Here is a 17166-nt window from a genome sequence, read left to right as displayed (position 1 = left end):
TAAAGAGCTTTCCGGGGTGATCAAAAACCAAAGCATCTCATATTACACAGCTTAGACTCCAAGAGCAAAATACCATAGACTGTGAGGCTTAAACAGCAGATATTTGTTCCTCACAGTTTTGGAGGCAGGGAAGTCTGAGATCAAGGTACTGGCAGATTTGATCCCTGGTGAGGGCTCTCTTCCTGGCTTGTGGACAGCTGCCCTCTCTGTGTGTACACATGGCAGAGAGAGACAGAGAGAGAAAGAAAGCTCTCTGATGTTTCTTCTTATAAGGGCACTAATCCCATCATCAGGGCCCCATCCTCATGACTTCATTTGACCCTAATTACTTCTGAAAGGCCCTATCTACACATACATCACATTGGGCCTTAGCACTTCAACATATAAATTTGGGGCAAGGGGACACATTTCAGTTCATAGCATCTCCTTTATATTGGTAAATGAGGAAAGACTATGGAAATCACTGTGAAGCAAATATCTCCTGAAGCTGAATTCCTAAAATGCTGCTATCCTCCTAGGATGTGAAAAATGGTTCCTTAGTAGACATGCCAGCTCAGATTAAAAATGAAGGAATAACCATCTTTCCACTGCTTCTGCTCTATGTATCTACCCCACAGGAAAGTCCTGGCTTTCAGTGTGTCTAAGGACATCCTGTGCAGATGTTCAGTCATGCAGAGGGTAGCAGAGACTCAGAGGTTAAGATTTTGCCCCTATGTCAATTGGAAAGAGAAAGTCCTCATCCTACGGGGATGAGAGATGGTGCTCTAAAGGATAGTGCAGAAAAGTGCTATTGAGTGAAGAAGGCAAAGCCTTCCTGCTGAGATTTACAGGATCCTTGGAAAACTACATGTGATCCTGCAATTGAAAGTACCTGTCATGTAGTAGGCACTTTAAAAAGTTGGAGAGCTTGGGCAAAATCTGGCCTTCTCAGAAACTCCTCCCAGCAGTGAAGGGTGTTGTCATAACACATTATAGCCATTGATTTTTGTTGAGCACCTTCTATGTAACAGTTTGTCAAAAGGATTTTAAGTGCCCTTACACATCTTGTCTTCCTCTTCTTCCTGGATACATGGGAAGAGTGCAGTCCACTTGTAATGAGGAAGGGTCATGTGACTATCCTTTTTCACTGGATCACGAGCAGAGGCCTTGTGTGTCCCATCCAGGCACTGGAGGGCCAGGGTGACATTTCCTCGCGTTCTCCCTCCATTCAATGGCAAGCAAGGCAACTCCATGTGAGATGAGGGAGTCACAAGGAGGAAGCAGCCTGGGTCCTTGGGTCACTTGAGAGCCCCTGACAAACCACATCAGAATTTATATGCACAGAAAATAAGCTTTTCTTGTGTTAAGGCATTCAAATTTCAGAGTTTGTTGCATGACCTTGCAGTTACTTCAAATAATACACAGCTACTATTTTTGGTGTCAAGCTTATTTAGATATTTCTATTGCAAAGGAATAGCGCCTATATTCTTCTTACAAAAACTTCTAAAAATATAGATAAATCACAATTCCTCTCTTTACAAAGTTCACCTACAGTTCAGTCCCCTCCTCAGAGGTCACCACTATTGTTCATAGTAATAAGGTGTGTATTACTTTAACGCTTATTCTCGGGTTTTTTATACGTAGGTGCACTATGAAAATATACAGTGCTGTTAAATACCCACAGGTATCATGTACATACTGATCTATCACATGCCTTTGCCACTTAATAAGATGGATGCAGGATCTTCCCACCCTCACTTTTGTAACTGCTTCCTAGAACTGTAAAGTAGCTGTGTGTCACAGTTAACTAAACCTTTCTTCTGCTGATGAACACATAAGTTGTTTTCCATTTGTTGTTATCATTAATAGAACTGAAGTAATATCTCTGAACCTGAAATTCTTGGGCAAATACGCATGTTATCTAATAAGAAGGATACATTAAGATGGACATTGGCTGAAAGAGGAAATGGTATGAATAATTTAACTTTTTACAAAAATCATTAAAATTTTATTCCAAAAACACTGTACCAACTTATTTTCTCAGAAATGTATGTTAACATCCTACACGCTAACGAATATCTTATCAGTCTTTTAAATTTTGGTGAAAATTATGAATAAAATCTGCTGACGAAATATCATTTCACTGTTATTTTAATTTGCATCTCCACTGTCTCTGATTAGGTTAATTCCTCACTCAGATGAAGCTGGATTCAGGCAGTGATGTCCTGGGTAAGACCATTCCTCTAGGCTTGATTTAAACATCTGAAATGCCAACATACCTTTTCCTTTAGAGAAGGAAAGATATTGTCAGAGTGACCAGGAGCCAGGGAAGAAGAGCAGACAGGACATCTCAGCGAGTGAGGGGTGTGGGGGGATCCAGAGGACAGTGGTGGCCAGAGTCCAGGAGAGAGATCAGGTGCAAAGCCACAGCCACAGAGCCGCAGGTAGGCTGGCACTCAGAGCTCTGCCTCCAGAGCTCAACCCAGTGGAGGAAGGACCAGAGGGGGGGAAGGGGCAGGGAGGAGGGAGGACAGGACAAGGCCCATGAATGGGCTTGGGAAATCGGGAACCCATTGTTCGTCCCCAGCTGGAAGTTGCAGTGTGATCTGAGTGGACAGGCCTGTAAGAGAGTAGCTGGCGCCCTGCATCACTCTGGGTGAGTCCCCTGAAGTCCCTTGACCCCTTTAGTGGTCCAGTGCACCCTGGCCATGGTCCCAGGCTGGGAGCTGTATTGACGCCTATGGGGGCCGAGGTTTCATACCTTGTGTACCCTGGGCCCCCTCAAACTCCACTGGATGGGTGGGTGGGTTGGTGACCGATACTGACAGGTGAGACAGGCCTGGAAGAGCACTGGGCAGGGGAAGGCAGCAGTGTGGCTGCTTGGAGGGGAAACTGGAGGAAGGAAGCCCTGGGTTTAGTTACCCCAGACTCTGCAGATGAGGGGCTGGCTGTGGACATGCTATGACAAGGGAGGTGGCACCCTTCCTTGTTACCCTGACCGGGATGTGTGGGGCCCAGTGCAGGAAGCATCAGGCCCCATCCTGTTGGCAGCATCCACAACTCCAAGATGGTGATTGGGCCTGGGGAGAAGAGGTCCATGATGACACTGTCAGGGACAGTCCAGGGGAATTCTGATGTCAGATGAGCAGTTGTGGCACGTGCCTCCCATGAAGGCAGAAGACCCAGGCGGGGGGCAGGCTCCACACTTTGAATCGGCCAATGGGATCCTCTGGTATTTTGACCCATCCATTGCTTCCTTCATTCATTCATCCAGCAAACCCTTATTGAACATCTATTGAGGAAAAACACCAAGTAAACAAAAGAAGGGACAAGTTACTTAATTCAATCTGCTGCAGGTAGTATGGTGAGGTGGAGACACACATGAGAGTTTTAGGAAGTCGGGGTCTGTGAAATGATGGCGAGAATCTTTAATGATCTGACTTTTGGGGTTGCTGACTAGGTGGAATCCGCTCCCCTCTAGCAGAAGGTGAGGGGGAAGTAGGAAGAATTGGTCGTGATGGGATGAGGAAGAGTGGGGAGGATGAGGTTAGTGTGGACTGTGCAGATGGGGAGGTGCTGGGGGGAAAATGGGTCTGTCTATGTGGACAGGAGCCAGGGCTGGACCTGATGTTTGGCTGCATCAACACAGGTCACTTCAGGCCATGGGTTTAGGTTAAGCAGAGTGCTGTGTAGATAGTGGCCTACATGCTTGTAATAGTCTGCGTTCTCCACAGAAATAGAAGCAAGAATAGCAGGGAGAAGAGGAGCTGCTGGTATAAGGCCTGGAGTCTGCAGGTCCGACAGCCTGGAGATGAGTGGTCTGGGAACAGGTGAAGATGAATATCCCAGCTCAGAAATTGAGAGAATTCACCCTCCTTCCACTTTTTTTTTTTGTTCTGGGGACACTCTCAGTGGCTGCCACATTGGTGAGGGCGATCTTCTTTACTCAGTCTACGGACTGAAGTGCGAACCTCTTTCAAAAACACCCTCACAGACACAGTCAGACACAATGTTTGACCAGCTATCTGAGCCCAGCCAAGTCGGCACATAAAATTAACCATCACCAGTCAAACCCGTCTCCACTTGGCCCCTATCCGCAGCTGCTTAGACCATACCTGAGGTCCAAATGAAGACAATAGCAAGGTCATGATTCTGCCTAACTTAATACAACTGTCCTGCACAGAAACGTAAAAATACTAATCGCTTCCCCAGAAGAGGAGATAAGTTCCTTCAATGAGGTTTTTCTTGTGCAGATATCCCATAAGTTAAATAATATTACATAAAATCAACAATACTTAAATACTGGTATGAAGTCAACACATGTATGTTACATGATAAGGGAGTAAAGGAGGAGAGGAAATAAAGGTATTTGCTATATACATGTATATGTATAGATAAACAAATGTATTTGTGAAAAATAACAGGGTAGTGGCCTTATGAAGTCATAGTTTACAGCACCAGGTAGGTGACAATAGTTTACAGGGCTGCAGTTCTCTAGAAGGCTGTATATTGTCTGAATCAGCATCCAATATATGGTGTGGTTTCTGTCCTAGCCAGGTTTCAAAGGTCCAGGAATTAAGGGGTAGAAGTGGGCGTGGCACCACTCACCTTACCCCTAGTGACCTACCAGCAAAAGTTTTGCTTCCTGTTCTCACAACAACCTTATGCTCTGCTGGCCTAGAAATATTAGTTCCAGGTGGAGGAATGCTTCCTCTAGGAGACACAACAGTGATTCCACTCAACTGGTGTTAAGACTGCCACTAGTCACTTTGGGCTCTTCATGCCTCTGACTCAACAGGCTAAGAGTTGCTGTGTTGGCTGGGGTGACTGATCTGGACTAGCAACGGGAAACCGGACTGCTGCTCCACCATGGAGGCAAGGAAGAGCCTGTCTGGAATACAGCAGATCCCTCAGGGAGTCCCATAGCATTTCCATGTCCTGTTATTAAGGTCAGTGAGAAATTACAACAACCCAATCCAGGTAGGACTAGGAATGGCCGACCTTACAAGAATGGACTTTGGGTCACGCCACCAGCTAAAGAACCACAGCCAGCTGAGGTGCTGAAAGCAAAGGGAATACAGAATGGGTAGTAGAAGGTGGTTAGAAATACCAGCTACCACTATGTGACCGGTTACATAAACAAGAACCGTAATTGTCATGAGTAGTTCCTCATTTTGTTATGAATACATTTGTCATCAATGTATTCCTTTCAGTTAGATCCAAGTTGTTGTGTATATCAATACCTCCCTTTTTATTGCTGAGTAGTGTACCGCTGTGTGGCTGCATCACAGTTTGTTTATCTGTCACCCATGGAAGGATAGTGAGTTGTTTGCAGATTTGGGCAAATATGTACAGGGCTACGATAAACATTTAGGTGTAGGTTTTTGCGTGAGCATACCGTTTTGTTGGCCCCAGGAGTGGCATTGCTCAGTCATATGGTAAGTGTGTGTTTATAAGACATTACCCAATCATTTTCCACAGTGGCTGTAACATTTTACTTTCTCACACTAATATATGAGATTTCAAGTTGTTCTTTGTCCTTGTTAGCACTCTCAGTACTTTTATTTTAATCATTTTCAAATGTGTGTCCTGTTATCTCATTTTTATTTCAATTTGCATTTCTTTAATGGCCAATGGATGTAAACCACTTTCACGTGCTTATTTGCCATTATATGCCCGCTTTGGTAAAGCGCTTATGGACGTATTTTGTCCATTACTAAAACCGGGTCATTTGTTCTCTAATTTTCAAGTTTTGAGAGCCCTTTATGTATTCCAGATACAAATCCTTCGTTGGATATATGATCTGCAAATATTTTCTTCCCATTGTTAGCTTCCTTTTTGACTTTTATTCTGTCTTTCTCAGATCAAAAGTTGTTAATTCTCAGGAAGTCTAATTTAGTTTTTGTCCTTAAGGAATCATGCTTTTCATGTCGTGTTCAAGATCTCTTTGTCTATGGCAAGTCATGAGATTTTCTCCCATGCTTTCTTTAAAAGTGTTATTGTTTTTCATTTAACATTTAGGTATATGATACATTTCTTACACATGGGCATTTAACTGTTCCAATACTATTTCTTGAAAAGACCCGCTGTTTTCAATTTAATTGTCTTAGATCTTTGTAAAACTACAGGCCATACTTATGTAGGTCTATCTCTGTATTCTCTGATCAATTTCATTCAGCTATGTGTGTATCACTTTGCCAATATCATAGTGTCTTGATTACTGTAGCCTTAACTTAAAATCAGATAGTATAATTGTATCCCATGCATAGATTCAAATAAAACATAAATGGGAAAAAAAGATTTTTAAAAAATCAGCTAACATACGTCTTCCAATTTTATTCTACTTTTGAAAATTATTTTTCTCTTGACAAATAAAAATTGTATATATTTAAGGTGTACAACCTGATGTTTTGATATACATATACATTGTGAAGTGATTAGCACAATTAACATCGACTCATATAGTTACTATTTTGTATGTGTAGCAAGAATATTTAAGATCTACTCTGTTAGAAAATTTCAAATATGCAGTTCATTACCATTAACTATAGTTATGGTGTTGTATATTAGATCTCCAGAATGTATTCATCTAACTGAAATTTTGTACCCATTGACCAAAATTCCCCCATTTCTCCCAACCCCAGTCTTGGGAAACCACCTTTCTACTCTCTGTTTCTATGAGTTTGACTTCTTTAGAATTCACATGTAAGTGAGATCATGTAGTATTTGTCTTTCTATGCCTGGCTTATTTCTCTTAGCATAGTGTCCTCCAGTTAATCCATGTTGCTGCAAATGGCAGGATTTTCTTCTTTTTTATGTCTGGATAACACTCACATTTTCTTTATCCATTCATTTATTTTTATTTATTTATTTATTTATTTTTTTTGAGACAGAGTCTCACTCGGTTGCCCAGGCTAGAGTGAGTGCCGTGGCGTCAGCCTAGCTCACAGCAACCTCAAACTCCCGGGCTCAAGCGATCCTCCTGCCTCTGCCTCCCAAGTAGCTGGGACTGCAGGCATGCACCACCATGCCCGGCTAATTTTTTCTATATATATTTTTAGCTGTCCATATAATTTGTTTCTATTTTTAGTAGAGATGGGGTCTCGCTCTTGCTCAGGCTGGTCTCGAACTCCTGAGCTCAAACGATCCGCCCACCTCGGCCTCCCAGAGTGCTAGGATTACAGGCGTGAGCCACCGCGCCCGGCCCATTCATTTATTGATGAAACTTAGGTTGTCTCCATTTATAGACTATTGTCAATAACACTGCAATGAACATGGGAGTGAAAATATCTCTCTGAGATCCTGATTTCAATTCCTTTGGTTATATTACCAGAATTGAGATTGCTGGATCACAGGATAGTTCTACTTTTATTGTTTTGAGGGATTTTCATGCTATTTTCCATGACAGCTGTGCCAATTCACATTCCCAACAACAGTGTACAAGGGTTTCCTGTTCTCCATATACTCACCAACGCTTGTTATCATTTCACTTTGGATAGTAGGCATCCTAACAAGTCTGAGGTGGTATCTCATTGTGGTTTTGATTTTCATTTCCCTAATGATTAGTGATGCTTAGCACTTTGTTATGTGCCTGCTGGTCACTTGTATGTCTTCTTCAGAGAAACGTCTATTCAGATCCTTTGCCTATTTTTAAGTTGTTTCCTTTTTTTTTTTTTTTTTTGTCGTTAAGTTGTATGAGTTGCTTGTAGGTGTTGAATATAAGCGTCCTATCAGATATATGGTTTGCAAGTATTTTCTCCCATTCTGTAAGTTGCCTTTTCGTGCCATTGATTTTTTTTTTTTTTTTTTTGCTGTACAGAAACTTTAGTTTGATACAGCTCCACTTGTTTGTTTTTGCTTTTGTTGTGTATACTTTTTGGAGTCATAAGCATAAAGCCATTTCCAAGACCAATGTCAAGGCATTTTTCCCCTATGTTTTCATCTATCTTTTTCATGTGCTATTGGATTTGCTTTGCTGGCATTTTGTTGAGGATGTTTGCATCTATATTCATGTGAGATATTGGTCTGTAGTTTTCTTTTTGTTGTTTTTGTTGCTTCTTTTCCTGGCTTTGGTATCAGGGTGATGCTGGCTTCGTAGAATGAGTTAGGAAGGATTCCCTCCTTCTCAATGTTATGGAATAGTTTCAGTACAATAGGTGCCAGTTCTTCTTTGAAGGTCTGGTAGAACTCAGCTGTGAATCTGTGTGGTCCCAGGACTTTTGGTATTGGGAAATTTTTTTTTTTATTATTATTCTTTCAATCTCGCTGCTTGGTATTGGTCAGGTAAGGATTTCTATTTCTTCCTGATTCAAGCCTCGGAAGGTCTGTGTTTCCAAAACTGTATCCATTTCCTCTAGATTTTCTAGTTTGTGTGTGTAGAGGTTTTCCTAGTAGTCTTGGATGGCACTTTTTTATTTCTGTGATATGAATTGTAATGTATTCTTTTTATTTCTGATGGAGCTTATTTGAACTCTTTCTCTTATGTTCTTCCTTAGGCTATCTAGTGGCCTATTTCTTTTGTTTATCTTTTCAAAGAGCCAAGTTTTCATTTCATTGATCCTATGGCAGTTTCTTTGTTTCAATTTTGTTTAGTTCTGCTTTGATCTTTATTTCATTTTTTCTGCTAGCTTTGGATTTGGTTTCTTCTCTCTTTTATAGTTCCTTGAGGTGTGACATTAGGTTGTTAATGTGTGATCTTAATGTCTTTTTCATGTCGGCTTTTAGTGCTGTGAACTTTCCTCTCAGCACTGTTTTTCCTGTGCCCCAGCGATTTTGGTAGCTTGTGTCATTATTGTCATTCAATTCGTAAAAGTTTCTGATTTCCATCTTGATTCTGTCATTGACCCAAGGATCCTTCAGCAGCAGGTTTCTAAATCTCCATATATTTGTGTAGTTTTGAGAGTTCCTCTTCGAGTTGATTTCTACTTTCATTTCACTGTGGCCTGAGAAGATACATGGTATGAATTCAAATTTTTTTTTTTAATTTCCTGAGACTTTTTTAGTGCTCTACCATATGATCTGTCTTGGATAATGTTCCATGTGTTGATAAGAAGAATGTATATTCTGTAGTTTGGGGGTAGAATGTTCTGTAAATATCTTAGGTACAATGATCTGCTCAGTTCTTTCAGTGGAGTGTAGAAGTACCTGGATATTATGATGTTGCTGTTTGTTTCTTTCCTTAAGTCTAGTGGTATTTGTTTTATGACTCTGGGAGCTGCTGTTTCAGGTGCATATATATTTATGATTCTTACTTCTTCTTGTTGAATTGATCCCTTTATCATTGCATAATGACCATGTTTGTCTTTTTTTACTGTTGTTGATTTAAAGTCTGTTTCAACTGGTGTAAGAATGGCTACTCCTGCTTGCTTTTGGTTTCCATTTTTGTGTAATATTTTTTTCCACCCCATTACCTTGAGTCTATGAAAATCGTTATAAATTAAAAGAGCTTCTTGAAGACAGAGTATATTTAGGTTGTGTTTTTTTTAATCTATTCCACCAATCTCTGTTTTTAAGTGGGGCATTTAGACAATTTACATTGATTGTTAATATTGATATGTTAGATACTACACGAGTCATCATGTTGATTGCTACCTAGTTGCTTTGTTTTCTCCCTTGTGTTACTGTTTTGGAAGAGCTGTGAGTTTTTACTTTTGGTTGTTTCTACACTGTTGAGTGTCTATTGTTCTGTTCTATATACAAAGTACTTTTAAGCATTTCTTATAGGCCAAATCTAGTGGTGACAAATTCTGTTAGTGTTTATTTCTAATTTTTTGTTATAGCCATATACAAGTAGAATTAATTTTTCTGTGATAACCTTAAACCCTGTAACCTTGCTGAACTTACCGTTTCTTTAGGGTTTTCCCTTGTTCCCTCCCAGGCTGCTGGATATGAAAAGGCCCACAGGGTGCCAGGCCAGCAAGTGTACCTCATGCCTTCCAAATCAGTACCCACACTGCCAGAGGTTCTTCCAAGTACCAGGTGCATCACCCATTGAAGAGGCCATGAGCTGGTCAGCCAGCCTGAGACCTTAGTCCCCAGGAGGCAGAGACTAGAATATTTATAGGTTCTTTGCACCAGAGAGGAGACTAAAGACAGTTGTGCCCAGTGCCTACTGTGTGCTGGACTCTGACTGGTGCCCAGGAAAACTGGTGAAGGTGGAGGGAGGCAGGATCTCTGGAGAATTCTACTCCCACCCATCATGGACCAATTGTAGCTATAGCCTTCCTTCTGGTCAGCCTTCATGCAAAATAGTGGAAAGAAAAAGTCAGAAGAGAGGAAAAGAGCGAAGAGTATACCAGATCTCTAGGCCGTCTATCAAGGCTGCAGAAAGAGATCAGCTATATAGAAGCATTGGGGAAAGAAAGAAAGCAGAAGCAATCCCTTTGTCTAGAAGAGAGAGTTCCTGGAATTGTTAGTCTCTGCTATGATTTTGTTTCAAATACAGGAATCTGACTTGTCAGTGTTCTGGAGATGCTGTGAAAGGAAAATGAGGATCTGAGTCAAGCAGAGAGACAGCAGGAAAGTCAGAACTAGACATTCAGCCCAACCTGGTTCCCTGAAGAGGCCACACACCCCCCAAGCTGCAGAAAAGGCTACTTTAGGGGCAATATCATCCTGCAGAGCACCCACCCCTACCTAAGGCCTCATTTACCTCCCTGGGACTAGCTACATGATTCTGGCATTAATGGATGAGTTTCTCCACTCTCTCTACTCACACTGTTTGCTCCAGAAGGCCTCTTCTCTCCTTCATTCCAACAGCTAGACATGAGTCACTCTCGAAATAATCAGAAACAAGGGCTGCAAATACAAGATAGACTATTACGGAGAAAAAATAGGTCCTTGGTCCAAGCACCAGACAGCATGATTTAAATACATGCTGCCCGTTTTGAATATCAAAATGTTCAGCAGCACTGAAGAGACGAGGAAAGGAGAAGATTAAGAAACTAAGACACTCAGCTGGAAGGTGCATAGCCAGGGCCTCAGACCTGCATGGAATGGCAACTGCCCAATCCCACCCCTGTTCCTCTGTGACAGACTTCCTCTACTCTGTCACAGATCTGTGCTCTTCAAAACAACCCCCAGAGGATGAGTCTGACACTGTGAGAAATTATGGTGGATTCAAGGGAAAATCTGACGCTGATTAAAATCGGTTATAGAAAACCAGCTTGAAATCATTCTCTGAGAAAATATTAACCCTGCTTTTGAAAAAAGGAAGAAAGGAAAGAAGGAAGGGAGAGAGGATGGGAGGCAGGGAGGAAAGGACGAGAAGAGAAATATTTTCAAATAGAAGAACCATGAAGCAAATAAATGAGAAGAAAGGGCCTGCTTTTGAAAGGACGGAAAAGAAAGGAAGGAAAAGGAGAAGAAAATAAGACCGTGAATGAAAAATTGGCATAGACTCAGGAAATATGAATGTCAGCTCTACTGACAAAAGGTTTCTAACTAATACTCCAGCCGTCCATCAATTTACAGAAATGACATCACATTGCTCATATTATGCTTGGGATTGCTTTTTAAAAACAGCTTTACATGGGACAAAATATTCGCATGCTACACATCTGATAAAGGACTCATAACTAGAACCTATGTAGAACTCAGGAAAATCAGCAACAAAAAAGAAAACAACCCCATTAAAAAGTAGTCAAAGGACATGAACAGAAACTTTTCAAGACAAGACAGAGTAATGCCCAAAAAACATGAAAAAATGCTCAACATCTCTAAGCATCAGGGAAATGCACATCAAAGCCACAGTGAGATATCATTATCTCCGGTGAGAATGGTCTTTATCAGAAAGTCCCAAAACAATAAATGTTGGCATGGATGCAGAGAGATAGGAACACTCATACACTGCTGGTGGGACTGCAAACTAGTACAACCTCTGTGGAAAGTAATATGGAGAGATCTCAAAGAGCTACAGGTGGAATTACCATTTGACCCAGCAATCCCATTACTGGGCATCTGTCCAAAGGAACAAAAGATTTTCTATAAAAAAGACATCTACACTTGAATGTTTACAGAAGCACAATTCACAATTGCAAAGATGTGGAAACAACCCAAATGCCCATCAATACATGAGTGGATTAATAAAATGTGGTACATGTATAGAGTGGAGTTCTACTTGGCCACAAAAACAATGGTGAATCTCTTATATTATCTTGGATGGAGCTGGAGCCCATTCTACTAAGTGAAGTATCCCAAGAATTGAAAAACAAGCACCATATGCTCACCACCAAATTGGTGTTAACTGATCAAACCTATGTACACATATAGTACTAACATTCATCAGGCATCGGGCAGGTGGGCAGGGGTAGGAGGGGATGGGTATGTTCACAGTTAATGGGTGCGGTGCGCACCATCTGGGGGATGGACATGCTTGAAGCTCTGACTTGGGCAGGGCAAAGGCAATGTATGTAAACTAAACATTTGTATCCCTGAAATACGCTGAAATAAAAAATAAGTTAATTAATTTAAATTTCAAAAAATAAATTCAAAATTAAATAAATAATAAAAAATAAACACAGGCTTATTGAGATATAATTCAAATACATAAAAACCACCCATTTAAACTGTACAATTTAGTGGCTTTTAGTATGTTCACAGAAGTGTGCAACCATCACCGCAGTCAATTTTAGAACATTTCCATCACCCCAATGAGAAACCCTGTACCCATTCAAGTTCACTGTCCATTTCCTTCCAACTTCACACCCCCAGCCATAGGCAATCACAGGTCTACTTTCCATCTCTATAAGTTTTCCTATTCTGAGCCTTTTGTATTAATAGAACCACACAATATGTGGTCTTTTGTGAATGGCTTCTTTACTTAGCATGATGTTTTCAAGCTTCATCCATGTTGTAGCATGTATCATAACTTCATTCTTTTTAGAGTCAAATAATATTCCACTGTATGGACATACCACTTTGGGATGATCTTCTCATCTTTTGAGGGACATTTAGGTTGTTTCTACCTTTTGGATATTGTGAGTGGTGCTGCCATAAACGTTTCTGTACAGGTTTTTGGATGGACATATGTTTTCATTTCTTTGGGGTGTAGGAGTGGAATTGCTGGGTGACCCAGTATTTATCTTTCTGAACAACTGCCAAACTCTTTTCCAAAATGGCTGCACCATTTTACAATCCCACCAGCACCATACGATGGTTCCAATTTCTCTACATCCCCACCGACTCTTGTTATTATCTGTCTTTTAGATTCTAGCCATCCTAATGAAGTGGTATCTCACTGTGGTTTTTATTCGTATTTCCCTAATGGCTAACAAGATTGAGCTTCTTCTATTGTACTTATTGGTAATTCATGTATCTTCTTTGGAGAAACATCTATTCCGATCTTCTGCTTATTTTTTCATTGGCATTTCTGTCCTTTTATCTTTGAGTTGTAGAGTTTTGATTTACTCTGGAAACCAGTGCCTTATAAAATAAATAATTTACAAAAATCATAATTTTTCAGGGTGTTATTTTTTTCCTCTACCCAATACAAAGGCCATGACAAGCAAATTCCTTGGCTGTCCCATCTATCTGATACTGTAGCAAGTTCCAAAGAAGGTCATCTTCTATTAGACCTCCTATTGCTCTCCCACAAGACTCCCCACCTTGGGAAGGCTCTAGGCTTCATTTCTTGTACTCTGTACTTCATGTACACATACACTGCAAGCTAAATGCTTCCAAGATTTTCCAGAAATCCCAAGGATGAAAGATGAATTTGATACTCCCTCACATCCCAGGATTCCCCCTATCATTTCATCCATGGCTCCCATGAATTCCATACTTTAATGCCAAAGAGTGATGCATTTAACACGATTTGACTGATTTATCAGCACTTTAGTTTTTTTCATAATGCAGATTATTCAGAGTATCTTTTTAAATATGTTATCAAAAATTGAAGCCTGCATTCACTTTTAAAAAACATTTTATATTGAAATAATTATAGATTCAAGGAAGGTACAAACATAGTATAAAAGTCCTAAGTCCCCTTCATCCAGTTTTACACAGGGGTTACTATAGTACCACCTTAAAACCAGGAAATTGACATTGATACAATGTGTCGATTTATCAGAAGTATAGATTTGTGCACAGTCAAGATACAGATCAAGACACCATTCAGAACTATTCCACCTACAAAGACTTCCCTAGCTGTACTCCTTTATAATAGCACTCACCTCTTTCCCCCCACAATTCCTAACTCTTGGAAACCAATTATCTGTTCTCATATTTATATTGTTATTTCAAGAATGCTATTAATCTATATGATATATAATACTACAGTATGAAATGGGATTTTGATATTGGATTTTTTCACTCAGCATAATGCCCTTGAGGTCCATATAAGCTATTTCGCCTCTCAATAGTTTGCTCGTTTTTATTGCAGAGCAGTATGTGCCACAGGATGTTTAACCATTCATTTATTGAAGGGCATTTTTGGTGTTTCCCATTTTTGACTATTAAAAATAAAGGTGCCATGCACATTCATGTTTACTTTCAATTTATTTATAACACTGTATTTAAGTGAATTTCATACAGGCACCATATAGCTGGGTCATTTCCTTTAAATCCACTCTTTTAAATCCACTCAAGTGTGGTGGCTCACACTTGTAATCCTAGCTCTCTGGGAGGCTGAGGAGGGAGGACCACTCAAAGTCAGGAGTTCTAGACCAGCCTGAGCAAGAGGCAGACCCCGTCTCTACTAAAAGTAGAAAGAAAAATTAGTAGCCCAACTAAAAATATGTAGAAAAAATTAGCCAAGCATGGTGACACGTGCCTGTAGTCCCAGCCACTTGGGAGGCTGAGGCAGAAAGAATGCTTGAGCCCAGGAATTTGAGGTTGCTGTGAGCTAGGCTGATGCCAGAGCACTCTAGCCCGGGCAAAAGGCTGAGACTCTGTATCAAAAAAAAAAAAAAAAAGAATTCCCTCCTCTTTAAGACTGAGTCATATTCTATTCTATGCATGGACCACATTTTGCTTATCAGTTCATCCGTGGATGGACACTTGTGTTGTTTCCACCTCTTGCCTCTTAGGAAGGAGGCTTTGAACATGGTGTACAAATAGCTCTTCAATCTGCTTTCAAATCTTTTGGATGTGAACCCACCAGTGGGTTCATGGATCATATGGTCATTCTATTTTTAATTATTTGAGGAACCTTCATACTGTTTTCCACAGTGGCTGCACTGTTTTACATTGGCACCAACAGTGTGCAAGGATTCCAGTGTCTTCGCATCCTCATCAACACTTGTTACTTTCTGTTTTTTGAATAGCAGTCATCCTAATGTGTGTGAGGTGGCATCTCATAGCAGTTTTGGTTTGCATTTCCCTATTAATTGGTGATGTTGAGCATCTTTTCATTTGTGTTTTGTTTTTTTTTTTTTTGGTCGTTTGTATATCTTCTTCAGAAAGACATCTATTCCAGTCGTTTGCCCATTTTTTTTAATCTTGTTGTTTGTTTTTGCTGTTGTTGCTCAGTTGTGTATGTTCTTTATATATTCTAGATAGTAACCCTTCATCAGATACATGAATTACAAATATTATCTCCCATTCCATGGGCTGCCTTTCACACTGTTGATTGTTCCTTTGATGTGCAGACATTTTAAATTTAGTCCCATTTGTCTATTTGTTCTTTTGTTGCCTGTATTTTTGCTGTTGTATCTAGAAAAGCATTGCCAGATCCAATGCCATCAAGCTTTTTCCGTTTTCCTCTAGGCATTTTATAGTTTTAGCACTTCTTTTTAGGACTCTGGTGGATTTTGTGTTGATTTTGTGTATCTCGTGTAAAGTGAGATCCAACTTCATTTTTTTGCTTAAGGATATCCAGTTGTCCCAACATCACTTGCTGAAATTCCTCCACTCTTGAAGGAAGAGGTCACCAGGAGCAGGGTGACTGACTGCGAGTAACAAAGCCTCCCTCCCTTTTGCTGAGACACTCACTCGCCTGAGGCCTCTGGGCATGAATTCATTCACTCATGCACTGTGCAATGTCCACATCTGGAGTTCACAACCTCCAGCAATTCAGGGAGTCAGTGGAATTTGATGGTGGAAGAATGCATTTTTGTGTTCACTAACCTCTAACTGAAATTCAGCATTATGGGTAATGAATGCAGGCAACCAACCACAAGAAGATTAGCAGTACTTGTCACTTTGTCACCAAGAGGAATCCCTGATATTTTCATGTCACAGTAACGGTGGCAGCAGCTCTCTCAAAATATCTTTTACACTTGTTGCTACTTCCAAATTACAGTGGGTGTTAGACCTGCCACTTGATTTTATTATTTAACACATTAATGAAGACGCACATATATTTTATGGTATCACAATTACAGGTTTAGAAATATTCTGATGAGTGTATTTCAATAAAAGTTCTTTCTTTTGTATTCCTGCCTATTTTATTTCATTCAAAAACATTAATCTGAGAAGGGACCCGCAGGGTTCCCCCAGAAAACCAAGGAGAAGATTCAGAAGCCCTGTCCTGTGCTGGGCACTGGGGACACAGCAGCCCATGACGAAGGGGGTCAGAGGACACACAGATACAGAGATACAGTGTGGTCTGGTGATTCCTGTGCCAGGGGCATCAGGTGCTGTGGGAGCCCAGCAGACTGCACAACTCCAAATTGACCCACCATCTCTTGGAGACTTCTGAGTAAGGAAGGACTATCAGTCTAGAGGAGTGGCCCTGCCCATGATGACCTATTTACCCCTGTTTGTCTGTGCAAGTAATGAGATTCAGAAAGCCCAGCTCTGCCCCCCATTGGCAGTAGCTGATCAGCTCCCTTCCCCCTCTTCTGCTGACACCAGATATATGCAGCTGTGGGAGCAGAGATGCTCAGTGTGCCCTCGGTAGCTATGGAAATCCCTGGGTTTCCCTAGCAACAGCTCCAGATGCATCCTGTTGCTAGGGAATGCTGGGATTCCCCAGGCTGCAGGATGAGCAAGACTGTTCCAGCCCCAGGGCAGAGGCACAGGCAGAGCTGTGGGTCTGAGCCCCAGGGGATGGATGGTCCCCCTTGACTCCGATCCTTCTAGGACACCCACATGGAAGGCTGCGATACGCTGGGTGAGGGGATCTAGAGCAGGGAATGAGGAGGGAGCACTGAGGGTAAGCAAACTCGTTCAAAAAGTCCAAAAGAGCCCAAATGCAAGGAAGTGGAAGGCATGCGACTTCAGGAAGTTCTCAGTCTTCAAGTCCAG

Source organism: Eulemur rufifrons, chromosome 30 (assembly GCF_041146395.1).
Source record: "Eulemur rufifrons isolate Redbay chromosome 30, OSU_ERuf_1, whole genome shotgun sequence".
Classification (NCBI taxonomy): domain Eukaryota; kingdom Metazoa; phylum Chordata; class Mammalia; order Primates; family Lemuridae; genus Eulemur; species Eulemur rufifrons.
Note: the sequence above shows the minus strand (reverse complement) of the source record.